Source organism: Callionymus lyra, chromosome 4 (assembly GCF_982586985.1).
Source record: "Callionymus lyra chromosome 4, fCalLyr1.hap1.1, whole genome shotgun sequence".
NCBI lineage: Eukaryota > Metazoa > Chordata > Actinopteri > Syngnathiformes > Callionymidae > Callionymus > Callionymus lyra.
In genome coordinates, this window is record NC_141821.1 from 9,302,684 (window position 1) to 9,316,318 (window position 13,635).

Below are 13,635 nucleotides of genomic sequence, written 5' to 3' on the forward strand. Positions count from 1 at the left end.
AAGAATAAAATAAAAATGTGTTGTTGTGCAGAGTATAGCGCTCGTTTCCTTCTCTCTTGTAGGGGGATGTTTTTAATCTGAGGATGTTTGTGGAACCAATTCCAATGTATTTGGTTTTGAATACCCTTTGAAACAAAGCACAGGGATTAAGCTCGGCATTTTGAAAGAAGATTGGATTGAAATCAAAAGGACAGCAGTTTGATCTTTGGTTGAGGTTTATAATTGAAATATCCTTTTCCAGGTCTTTGCTTGTCCACTGAATATTTGTCTTAAATCCATACCAGACATACTGTATCACCAGTGTCACAGACATACAGAGTCACAGACAGTAAGACAGTGTAACAGTTATACAGAGACAAAGACACAGACAGTAATAGGGTGACACAGACATACAGAGACACAGACAGTAAGATGGTGACACAGACATACAGAGACACAGACAGTAATAGGGTGATACAGACATACAGAGACACAGACAGTAAGATGGTGACACAGACATACAGAGACACAGACAGTAATAGGGTGATACAGACATCCAGAGACACAGACAGTAAGATGGTGACACAGACATACAGAGACACAGACAGTAATAGGGTGATACAGACATACAGAGACACAGACAATAAGAGGGTGACAGACATACAGAGACACAGACAGTAAGAGGGTGACACAGACATACAGAGACACAGACAGTAAGAGGGTGACACAGACATACAGAGACACAGACAGTAAGAGGGTGATACAGACATACAGAGACACATATAGTAAGACAGCGACACACAAATACATAGACACAGACATTCAAAAAGACACACACACAAACACATACAGAGACAGACAGAGACACAGACAGTGAAGTCACATACCAAGGAACAGACAGTAAGACAAAGACGGACATGTACAGAGACACAGACAGTGACACAAACAGAGACACAAACTAAAAGACAGAGCCACAGACAGTAGGTAAGCTACACAGACATACGGTAAGAAATGCAAAGAGAGCTATAACTCTATAAACAGCATCAAAATGTATCTAAATGTTCTTCAAGGTGTTTTGCAATTGAAATAATTAACAAGAAACATGAACTCAAATTACAGTCAACCATGAGTAACAACAACAGACGCAGTTCTTTAAATTCATAGAATTAGCCTTGATGCTTGCAATCAGCCCTATTGTGTCTCCAACATGTGGGTGGGAAGCCTTTCGTGTTTCTTTTGTGTAGACAATTAAGTTTTGGATAAAGGTTGTGAAGTGACTTGTCCATTAGATTTACGTGGCGATTGTTCTCCAACACGTGTGTTGAACAGAATTGTTTGAAGTGGCCTGTGGGCGATTAAGTAGCAATAATAAGTCCGTGATTGTAAGTTTTCCCTGTTAACTTATAAAAGGTTGACACTAAATTGGAGCTGAATTACGTTAAACTAAAACGTTTCACACTGGGAATAGTTCAGACATCTTGCCTTAAGGGAGAAATACGATTTTCAGAGAGAGATCCTGGGCAGACTACATCCAGTTTATCCCTCTTATCCTAACAATTGGTTCCAGTACTCTTTACCACCCATTACTGTTATCCAGGAGATGCCTTCCATTAGGGTGTATCCTATCTAGCCTCCAGCACTATGATCCTCTGGGATCTTTTCGAGGTCTTTTCCATCTTATTTGCTATGCATGTGTGAGAGAAAAGAGCGTTTTTCTAAGGAATTTCTCAAAAGCTTTTCTTTGCTTTTATAGAAAGTTGCCTTTTTATTTTTTCAAAAAGCCTTTTCTTAAATAAATGTTCTATGTTCCACAGTATCAAAGCTTGAATCCATCACAAAATGCTCTAAACTTGTGAAATATATTTCCAGTTGAAAACGCCTCACAAAAGATGAAGGGCACAAAATAAAAGTAATGTTTTTTATTAGGAATTTCACAGCAAGAATGTCGCCGGATTGCTTCCGAGTCGGGAACCAACTTATGACCATTTCTGTATGGAGTTTGTATGTTCTCCCCTTGTTGCGTGGGTTTACTCCGGGCACTCCGGTTTCCTCCCACGGTACAATAACATACAGAGGCTGATGGGGAAATTGGTGAAATTATCTTTAGGTATAAATGTGTGTGTGAGTGGTTGTCTGCCTTTTTGTGCCCAGAGACGTACTAGCCTGTCCAGGGTGTCCCCCGCCTCTGGCCTGAAGAATCTGGGATAGACTCCGTATCCATCCATTTCTATCCATCGTCAACCATTTATGTTTACACTGGATCTAAAATGTTCTTAAAATGTTCAATTTCAAAGGAAATTGTTCACTTCATTGTTATTGTCGTTGGATTTAACTGACCAATCCTAAAGATATAAAATATGGCGGGCATGGGTGACAATCCTTTTGAAGTCTTCTTGTCGCCAAGATAACACAAGCTTTAAAAATAGTAGTGAGAAATGAAACACACCAGATTAATGTGATGTTTGTCAAATTACAAATTAACTTCACACAGTAGTAAAGCTACCATTTCTTCAAGTAAGAGTCTAAATCACAAATTGTGTGTTTTTTTACCAAGATTGCATAGGTAAACAAAGAAGTTACAAAATGTTGATCACATGTTGATGATTTTGAAGACACAATATGGAACAATTATGTTGGACGATTCCAGGAGAACCTGTCCTTACACTTCGGTCGAAACCGTGAGTCAAACATTCAAATCATTGGTCTGGCATCTTTATTTCAACTATCAACGTTAATTAACCGTTTGTAAATATAATATATTTTATTAGTAATGTCCCCCTGTTTCTTTTTCAGACATGACTAGCATGATACCCGTGGAAGGATCCCAATTTGAATTATCTCGGTTGGCTCAGGTTGACAAGGAAAAAATAAAAAATAAAATTTGATTTACTTAACTTCATTTTTTTTAAATTATAGTTTAAACATCCATGGCTATACAACAATTATTCAATGTGGTAACATAAGAGGATGATAATATAACAATTACATCACTGTTTATACTGCCTGTTCCTACACCAACCGCCAATAAACTTTGTGGTGAACTATAACATAATTGTGAACAAAATTCAACCTGTAGAAGGTTAACATAAACATATAATGTATTTTTAATGTTCTACAGCAAGAAAGTTTAAGATAAGATAGCAAGAAAAAAAAAGAAAATGAACGTCAACAATCCTACTGAGACTTACAATAACGGTAAAACTAAAAGGACAATAAACTGACAGAATATTTGGATCATTTCAGCCTCCAATAATGCAAATACACCATATTAATCTTACTAATATTACCTTTAGTACAGGTAGTTTGGCAAATATACATGTCATTTTAATAACAAAGAGATCATTGTTTGATTGAGTTTGATACTCCTGGTCTCTTGCATGCCCATAGTTATCAACCGTCCTATTTGACTTGAGAGAATTGTTTGTTCATAAAACCACTTCAAACCAAACAGATATCAAAAATCTGACAACTCCACACTGATATGCAGACAACATAGTTGTTTGCATTGTAGTTTGATTGACCAGTGATGTTGTAAGAGCATCATAACCACACACTAAAATATGTTGAGGAGGGGTATAAATGTATTTTGGTAAATTGAAGGAAATCAGTCTGCATGTTGCTGATCCATAAAAACCTCCTTTTAGCGCCTTTCATCCTCAATCCGACAAGGAATAATAAAGTACCTGCTGTGTTGTTGCCTCCGATAAATCAGTCGATTTAGTTATGCTTCCTTTATCTGGATTAGAACGTCTTAAAAGTAATTGCATATTTGTCAGAGGGGAAATACTGTGTTTTGCTCTATAGATTTTATGTGAAATCTGCTAAGGCCACGAAGTCTAGAGGATTAAGTTGTCAGTCAGTGTAAAAAGTTTCTGACAGTGTGCAGGATTGCAGGTTCTGGTTAGAGGACAGAAAACAAGTGAGTATGCTGCTTTGTTTGTCAACTCATGTAGCATTTATTTTTGTGTTATTACCCCCTTGTCGGTCTTAATATGTGTGGATTCGTAGTCTTCGTGTCACAGAAATACATTCTGTCTTCACAGCTCATTGTCCGCCAGTATTTCTTGCTTAAAGTGCTGTGTAACTTAAGTGTTGTGCATGGGCCCAAAGGAGGACATAGTCAGTGCATTAGATGTGTTTTATCCTTTTTTTATCAACATTTTCATGCATGAATTATGATAAAAATACATCGGTACATAAGTAAGTAAGTTAAGATTATTTGTAAAGAGCCTTTCTAGACCAGGGTCACAAAGCACTTTAAGAATAAATTAAAAATACACAGTTAAAATGTATACTTTAAAAGATGAAGACCCATAAGACGAACACAGGAGTCTCAGAAAAACAAGCTACAGATCGTGTTGTGACATTATTTTCCTAAGTTTAGAGATTTTTCTCAGTTGAAGGAAACAGTTTCTGGTCAGTTTTCTGCAGTGTTGAACTAGAGACATGTCTTTGTCAAATACAACACCCAGGTTTCTCAGGCTCAGTTTGACAGACTGACCTAAGTCACTGAAGAACTGACTCAACCCTGGAACCTTATCATCCAACTTCTGATTATAAGTCCATGTGATCTGTAAGATTGTACTAGTGATGTATTTCAGAGGCATCACGAGTTAATGTCTGTTCAACACCAACTGGATTCTTCTGACAATAAGAAGTTTTGGGTCTACTCTGAGTCTCTCCCAGATGACACAGTTCTCTGCCCTCTTTTTGAGAGTTGAGACCGACTTTGACTTATTCTAACGCTAATAATCCAAAACCCTCGACCATATTAAGGGTAGAAATTAAGACCAATTTATCAATCTTTGCCTTTCGGCTTAGGTTTACCGTTTCCAGGACATATTCATATCAGGTCCGAATCAGTGGCAACCTGCCCATAGAGGGCGCTGGGGCATCGCACTCTGATCGGCTGAAAAAATACTTATTTTTAAGTTTGAAAATAATTATCAACAGTGATGATTTTGTATGTTTATTGAACTCTTCACACTGATAAACTATATTTTCATTGATTCACGTTCTGTTTATAATCTCGGTTTGTGTCGTCATTTGGCATATTCAGTTTTTCTGGGGGGGGGGGGGGTTTAACTATGATTTTGGGGCGGTTAAAAGAGCAACCCTAGAGAGCGGGGTTTTCGCCAATTCGATCTCGACTCTTGACATCTTACATTTACAAGGTTTTTTTTTATTATTATTTTTCATTTGAAGGTTCTTAGTGTTCATTCGTGATAAGTGGGTAGAACATATTTTTGATGTCCTGTCCTGGACAGGTTGTTAAAAGCTTTATTTTTATTTTATTTTTATTTGGTTTATTCAGGAGGCAGTATTTCAATGTATAATTGTTTTTGTGTTTTCATTTGTTTCTAAAAAAGTAGCATAATAAACATTATCATTTATTATTAGCTGTCAAAGTGTTGATTTCTACTTTCAATTAAAATTGTCTAAGCTAAGACTATTTTCAACTGTTTTCTTTTACATGGTAGAGGCATGGAAATGTTCTGGAAAAGAGCGCCACCTAGAACAAGTTTCACCAGCTGCCACTGGTCTTAATGACTGACGGCATTACTTTAAAACACAATGTGTCTGCAGTGTTAATGAGTTTCAGATGCTATCAAATAATAAAAAAAAGGACAATGAAAGATGATCTGGGCTTTTCCTCTGAAAGAAATCAGATAGAAAAATATCTTGCATATCCATATCATTCTACAGCATGAATTAAATTAACGTATGTTTCAAGAGAATATTCAATTTGAATATGAGATCTTCAGTCCACTCTTCTTGCCGGATGCTTGTAACAAGTGGTTGTAAAAAAAGGTGCCACATAAGACAATGAGGTGCTAGAGAAGCTACTTTCATCATGAAAAAAAGGGGAAAACATAACTTGGATTCAAAGTAAGTGCAACCTTCAGTCCCTGATGGATTATCTAGATCAGTGTTCCATCTTTTTTTGGTATGAGTGAGCACAAGAAATGAATAAATCAACAGGCTGGATCCTGGGGGTTAAAGATGGACGGCTCATTCTCTAATTCATTTCAAGAGATATCCATCATGTTTTTCCTCAGCATCACTTCTGAAGAATATGTTACATATAAAATGCATGTTACTTACGTCTTCAACATACAGTATGTTAGACACAATTCATAGATAATATTCAGTATTGATACATACTAAAAAAGTAATAATGCAAATATATATTTATTTAAAGATTTTCTCATCAAGATCTCAAATATTTCAGCCATTTTCTTCGCACAATAATTAGACTGATCTTTTTTAACATGAATAATCTCCTTTCATGTTCATTTCAAAAGATATTTCAACCTGTTCGAACAGCATCACTTTTAAAGAAAACGTTATATCTAAAATTACTAACGTCTTCAACAGATGTTAGACATTTACAATTAATGGAAAATACGCTGTACTGGTACATTCTAAATGAGTAATTTTGTAAATGTTATCATGTAATAATGTTAATATTGTCTGAAAAGTTTTCTTTCAATCAAGATCTCAAATATTTTACCCATTTTTGCTCAATTAAAATTATATATTGTTTCCCCATTAAAACTGCCATGTTAAATAAGCCTGATCTTTTCTTAACCATGAATAATCTCCTTTAATGTTAAGAAATAAAGAACAATCATTAAGATAATTTAGAATGCTTTTCTGATGAACTTCTTGAATATGAATTTGAAATGTGACGACATAATAGAATTTTAAACTATTAATGTCAGACACATTTAAAGCCCATTTTGTCTTCCAATATGTTAAAAAAGATTTCCTTACTTATTTTGCTCTTATTCACTGCGGATGACTTTATGTCTGGGACATGATGTACTTCCATGACCACAATATTAAAGTTCCTCAAGAAAGACTATAATTTTTCTTTATTTTTCTTTTGAGTTTGTCAGAAAAAACACAGCCTCGTCCAGTAAAACATGAAATAATTCGACAGGAAAATGGCTCATTATTCAATGTTGTTTGGCTAATTAGCAACTACACAAAGATTTTAAAAATAACACCAATTTAAATGGTGAACAACTTTTACAAAAGTCTTCTACGTTTACCCATCAATCAAAGCCCCGACTCCAGAGACCAATGGGATGCATTCGGGTTGTTTTACTTAAAGTGAAACTAATGTGTTGATTTAAGTGTGTTTTAAATAGATGTTGGACTCTATTGTATCATCAGTGTCTGTTTGTACAAAACTCTCTTATCATTGAAATATTTACATTAGAAAATGATCTTAAGCCCCGCCCACTGAAAACATTGTGTTTTCTGGAGATTAAATCTTGTTTACCACGACCACACCCACTCTGCTGTGATTGCTAAACCATCAATGTTTGTCACAACACGTCATCAATCCTTATGTTTAAACAAAGCAGGGGGTGATTACTGCTGATGATCTTCAAGTTTTTTTGGGTGATTGAAATTGATTGTGTCGAAACTCCAACCTAAAACAAAAAAACCTATGATAATATGTATTTACAAACACAGTAATACTAGTTACAGTTTCAGAGATCTAGCTAAATCACAAGGCTTTTCCTTGATTTTCTGGAACTCCTGTGTTGTTCTCAGTATTATCTTGATTTTTAAAGTGTATATCCTTTTGAGTATTGTTTTGATTGTTTAAGCGCTTTGTGACCCTGGTCTGGAAAAGCGCTATATAAATAAATATTACTTACTTACTTACTTACTTACATACTTTCAAGGTAATGTACAGGCCGTTGATCATATCTGAAGTGTCGTCTTGTGGATTTTGTTTAAATGTTGTAGCAAAAAAAAATAAAATCGATTGGACCAGTCGTGCGGCATTATGGGATTATTATGTATCTCCCATGCAATAGTGCACGTCCATACGCAACTGCAATAATCCCCTAATACCATTTGTCCTCTTCATCACGATAAATACCACTTTTAATGAAATTTAAAATGAGCTCTTGTACATCCGCTAATCCCCTGGTGAGGTTTCTGCAAAGAGGATGTTCGGGCGGCTTCTAAAACTCTGACAGGGTCAGGAACTCATCAAATGACATGCAAGGATCATGTTCTTTTGTTCCTCCTAAATCTTCAATCAGATTATATTTGTGATTAATAATTGTTTTTCTTATTACTGTTAGGGATGTTGAAGGTTGGTGGACATCGGTGGACCTTTTCGGAAAGCTTCACCAAGCTACTAGGATAGAAATTTTAAAAACATGAACAGATCAAATGTCCTTTTTCAAATGTTTTAATATATATATTGTTAAAAAAAACAATTTTGTTTGTTAAACATGAATTTAAAAATAAAAGTTATCTGATGATTTAAATGGTTTAAAAGAATGTTTAAGAAACATACAAACATGTTTGAGAAATTTGTTTTAACATTTTAATTACATAAGCATATAATAAAACAAGTTTTTTTAATCATTTACGAAAAATAATATAATAATAATATATATATTAAAATGTGTAAATTTTTAAAAGTTATGAAAGATACAAACATGATTGAGATCTTAAAAAGGTGTTTCAAATATATTGTTTTAAAGAGAAAAAAGGACACACACAAAAAAAAGAACATATAGATAGAACATATATTTAATTTTTTTAATTGTCTTTTAAATATGTTTAAAACATACACAGATAGTAAAGATTTACAATAAAAAAATGTATATAACAAAAAAAAACAAAAAACGAATATTGCATTTGTTAAAAATATATATATGCATTTTTAAACATTTACAGCTGCTAAAATATATACTAACCAAAACATTTACATCTGATATTTAAAATGTTTATTGTGTTTCAGAAAAATACAAAACAATACTGATATTTATTGACATATTTGTATATCTGCATGGATTATGTTGTCTTGAAGGCTCACTATTCTAAATCTTGGTTTACCGTTTTTGTGAAATAGGTTTGTTAAGGATTTTGAAACATGTTTACAGTTCATCTTCAAGTAACGTTGCAGGGCTTAGGCCTCCAGTCTGGATATCCACTATATTACATATTGAGCTCATCCTTCTTTTAAGTGTTTTGATCACGACGACTCTTTGACTGAAGATCGTGGTGACATTTCAGCCCTGAAGGTCCACATCTGAAAGCTTTCTCCCTGCAGCTAAACACATCTCAAAGACGTCGTTACTTGCGACTCGGCCGATCAAATCTAACATATATGGAACGTAATTAATTTACTGGTTCCCAGAAGGACCGTTTGAGTTGATAATCTTTGCATGTCTATAAATCTGGGCCCACTGACTCAGGGCAGAAGACACGAACGAGGTTACGAGAGCGGAGTCCATTACGACGTTATGATGGCTTCACTCCTCCTCCAGCCAGCTGTAATCATGCCCCGCTTTGTTTATACAGTGAGTCCATTGGAGGTTGAGACTTCCGGGATTGATGACATATGGTGACAAACCTCCATGCTTGAAGTGTTTTCAGTGGGCGGGGCTTAAGATTATTTTCTAATGTCAATATTTCAATGAAAAGAGAGTTTTGTACAAACAGACACTGATGATACAATTGAGTCACACATCTATTTAAGACACACTTAAATAACATATTAGTTGAACTTCAAGCCAAACAGAAGCTATGGATCCTTGCAAGATAAGATAAGAGTTGACTGGTTTATCAAATTTATCAAAACATAAACAAGGTTTATCAAGTAATGCTTATTTAAAGTCTATATATTAATAATTCACCCTCGATTATTGTATGAAAATGAAAGTTATATCATGGACACATCATGGCTGAAAAAGACAAGAAGAAGTGAGAAGTACAGGTTTGAGAAATGGAAAAGCCAAAAAATAAAAAAAAGGCTTAAAAACCGAGCTGTGGAGTCGTACAGGTGTGTTATTGTGTCAGGAAGGTCAGGGGAGTTGGTCACGACGGGCTGGGAGGAGGTGGTCTGACAGTTCATTGATGATAGCAGCACATTACTATCGACGCCGGGAGTCACCGGGGAGAGCAAATCTTATCTTTGCAAAGCTCTGAAGACAGGGGAGATGGGAGTGAGGTGGGTAATAATGGAAAATGAGAGGAAGAGAGGAGGTATGGAGGGTGGGGGGGCGGGAGATATGAGATGTAGGAAACCTTGGCAGACGGCTTATCTCTTAAGAGAAATAATATTTATGTGCAAAATGTTCTTTAACTTTGAAAGAAAATAAAGGTTTTATATAGAAAGCTTTTAATACTCCATTCCCTAAAGAGACAGTGATAATAGCGCGTTAGTAAAGGTTTGTTTTTTACCTTCAGCTGAGAATTCAATAAAAAACGAAATGAAACATATGTCATGGTTTCTACTCTCGGTAAAGCCGTGGTAAAGCAGTGGCAGGTGGAGAATATGATGTTGAGAATATGATAAATCAAACCACAGCTTCATTGCAAAGAGGAAGAGGAAGATACTTAAAGTTGAATCAAATCACGGATGAATGACCTGAAGAACCTGAAGCTATTGATACAATAAGTTTATGAAATGATGTTTACAAAAGTTGTAACTGTAATTTGGGATAATGGCGTCATCAAACAAAAAGGATCTTTTTAGTGTTTTTAAAGGTCGTTTTTTTGTCCAAGAACTCAATTTATATTATAAGTTATATATTTTTGAATATAAGATATTGTTTTTAAAATTTATATTTTTCTCAATGTGTCTTTTTTTGTGCTTTTAAATAGGATTGGTATTTTATTTAACTTATGTCCCATTAAATGCAATGTCAGCTCATAAAGCAGTTTTCCTGTTTAAAATTACTTTTGAATTATATACATGGTTACTTTAAGGAATATTCTGATCACAATTATTAATTACGATCATGAATAAAATTCTAAATTTTACGTGACATGAACTCAAAAAAAAAACCGCAGAATAATATAATGACCAACTGAACAAATATGCTATTTAACAGTTTTTGTTTTAAGTTGCAAATAATAACTCAATAATAATTCACTAGCATTTATAGAATCAATTGAGGAGATCACAAATGCAATGGATTACAAACTACACTTAGTAGGTAGTATTCATAGACTTGGAAAAAAGCTTTAAACACAATAAATAATAACGTATTGATAAATAAACTATGGGATCAGGGGGTTGGTGTTGCACTGGGTGAGAAGTTATTTAAGTAACAGAGAACAATTTGTGAGGTTGGAGGAATATTTATCATCATGCTTGGACATTGCTTGAGGCGTTCCACAGGGGTCAGTATTGGGTCCGAAATTGTTTTTACTTTACATAAATGACATTTGCAAAGTTTAAAAAACATTCAAATTAGTTTTATTTTTCAGATGACACAACATTTTTGGTTTGGGGGTTATTTACATGAACTGAATGAATGGGAAGATCACAATGGAAATCGTTAAACTGAAAATGTGGTTTGACAATAACTAATTATCATTAAACATGAGTAAAACTAAGCAATTGAAATAAAAGTACACAATTATAGATAAAAGTAGACGATATGGATATTGAAAGAGTTAATGAAAATACGTTTCTTGGTGTAATAATTTATGATTAAATAAACAGGAAGTCTCATATAAAACAAACTCTCAAGAAGTCCGTTCTGACCAAAGCAAAACACATTCTGGACCACAAATCAATCCACATTCTTTATTCTTCCATATATTCATCACTATCCATCCTGCAGAAAAGAGCCATATCAATAATCCCTAATTCTGGTTACAGAGATCACACAATTCACTATTCTTAAAATCAAAAAACCTTAAAATTAATCGACCTGGTTCACTAAAAAACAGCACAAACCATGTACAAAGCAACAAACAATCTACTGCCTGAAAACATTCAAAAATTGTTTTTTTAACAGAGATGGAGCTTTATAATTTGAGGGTGGAGTTAAATTAAAACATCAGTGGGTACGTACAACGTAACAGACTGGATGGAGATCTCAAGCAATGTCCAAGCATGACCCAGTTTAAAAAGAGGTACAAACACAAGGTTTTCACAAGGTACAGGGAAGAAGAAGGGTGTTTTTGATTTATGTATTATTTGATTACTCTATTTAATTTCCATGTTGTAAAAGGTAAATATGTGTATGTATGTAATAACAAGTTGCTGTTATTAATTTAGTTTAGTGGACAAGGGGTAGGTTTAAATAAGCTTATGCTTTGGCTAATCCTTTTTTGGACATATGGGTTCATATCATTATTGTTTGACTATCTTTGTTTCCCTAATCTCATTGGTTTTCTTTTATTGTCTGAAGTTTATTTTCTTATGGACACACCACATTTATTCACAATAACAAAGTTAACCCCAAGAGACTTTAAAGTTAAAACACCCCTAAATAAGTGAAAAGAAAAACCACAAATTTAAAAGGAGTGACAGTGGTGAGGAAGAAAGTCCTTTATAAAAGCAGAAACCTTGAGCAGAACCAGACTCCTTCAGTGACCAGTTTATGAGTTAAGGTGGGTATTCCAACTGTCTGCCATCTTTAAATGTAAGCAACACTATTTTGTACTTTTACTCCCAAAGGTAAAATAAAATGAGAATGAAACTGTTTTTGTTCCTTCACTTCCTGTTGTGTTTGCATTGTTACAAGCTTCCATTGATGTCCTGTGTTTTTGCCAGATTCCTAAAAAAATGTTATTTTCACTCATAGATTATTGGCTGCTGTTGTCAGATCCCGAAGACACAAAAGAGGAAAAAAAAAACAATCCAACAATAGCCGTGTGTATAAAACTCTTTTTGAAAGATAATTTGTGACTATTTTAAGTAGTAAAATCTGGCTTTAGTTAAGATTGACGGCCAGGAGGGAGTTAAGAAGACGAGACAAATTCCATTAGGAGTAACCGCCTTGGATTTAAAAGGCGTCTTTCAAAGAAATAAATGTTTTGAATAATGATGGCTGGGAATAAGACGGAGCGGTATCCGACTGGGCACAAGACAGCGTGTTTGTTTGGATGACTGCCATGGAAACAAGGAAGATAAAGGAAGTGGTGGAAGGAAAGATGCAAAACAGCCGTCCAGAGGAGCAGCCGTGTGATGCGGAGGGCGGGGGAGGCGGCGGAGCAAGACAAACAATCAAAAGAAATAACAGTGTGGAAGGCGACAAATCTCTTAATCTCTGTGTCTCTTGCCCTGTTTGTTTTGGGCTGGTTCTGGTCTCTGGTTGCTCGTCGATCCCCTCGTAATTTGCTCGTGTCGATCTTGCCTTTACAAGCTTCCGCACGCTCCCTTTGTCCCAGTTAAAGCGGTCACGCCAATGAGAGCTTATTCACTCGGAATGAGACAAGATGGGGCTGATTTAGGGACAATCGAGGATCGGGGATTAAGCTTGATTGAGATCACGAGTCGTGTTTGAGAACTTAAGTAACAACAGCTCTTAGTTAAATATTTTTCACAGCAATAAAGTTGCCGGTTTGCTTCCAGATTTAAAAGGGAGCCAACTTGTGAACTTTTCTGTGTGGAGTTTGTATGTTCTCCCCGTGTTGCGTGGGTTTACTCCGGGCACTCCGGTTTCTTCTCACAGTCCAAAAACAAACAGAGTTTGATTAAAAACTTGGGGAAATTGTCCATAGGTATGAGTTTCTCTGTAAAATGGTTGTGGCGTCCTGTCCAGGGTCTCCCCTGCATCACGCCCAAAGAAACTGGATTTAATTGGATGGATAATATGTTTTTTTTATGGCTGAACTAGGTGGTTTTGTCATATAATAAATTAAATAAAAACACGT

At 35.1% G+C, this 13,635-nt stretch overlaps 1 protein-coding gene across 8 annotated transcripts in view; it reads right to left on the reverse strand.

The window, feature by feature from the left end:
- The window catches only part of nrxn2b (neurexin 2b), a 736,064-nt gene that overhangs the window by 588,024 nt on the left and 134,405 nt on the right, over nucleotides 1-13,635 (reverse strand). The gene's annotated exons all lie outside the window — the stretch shown is intronic.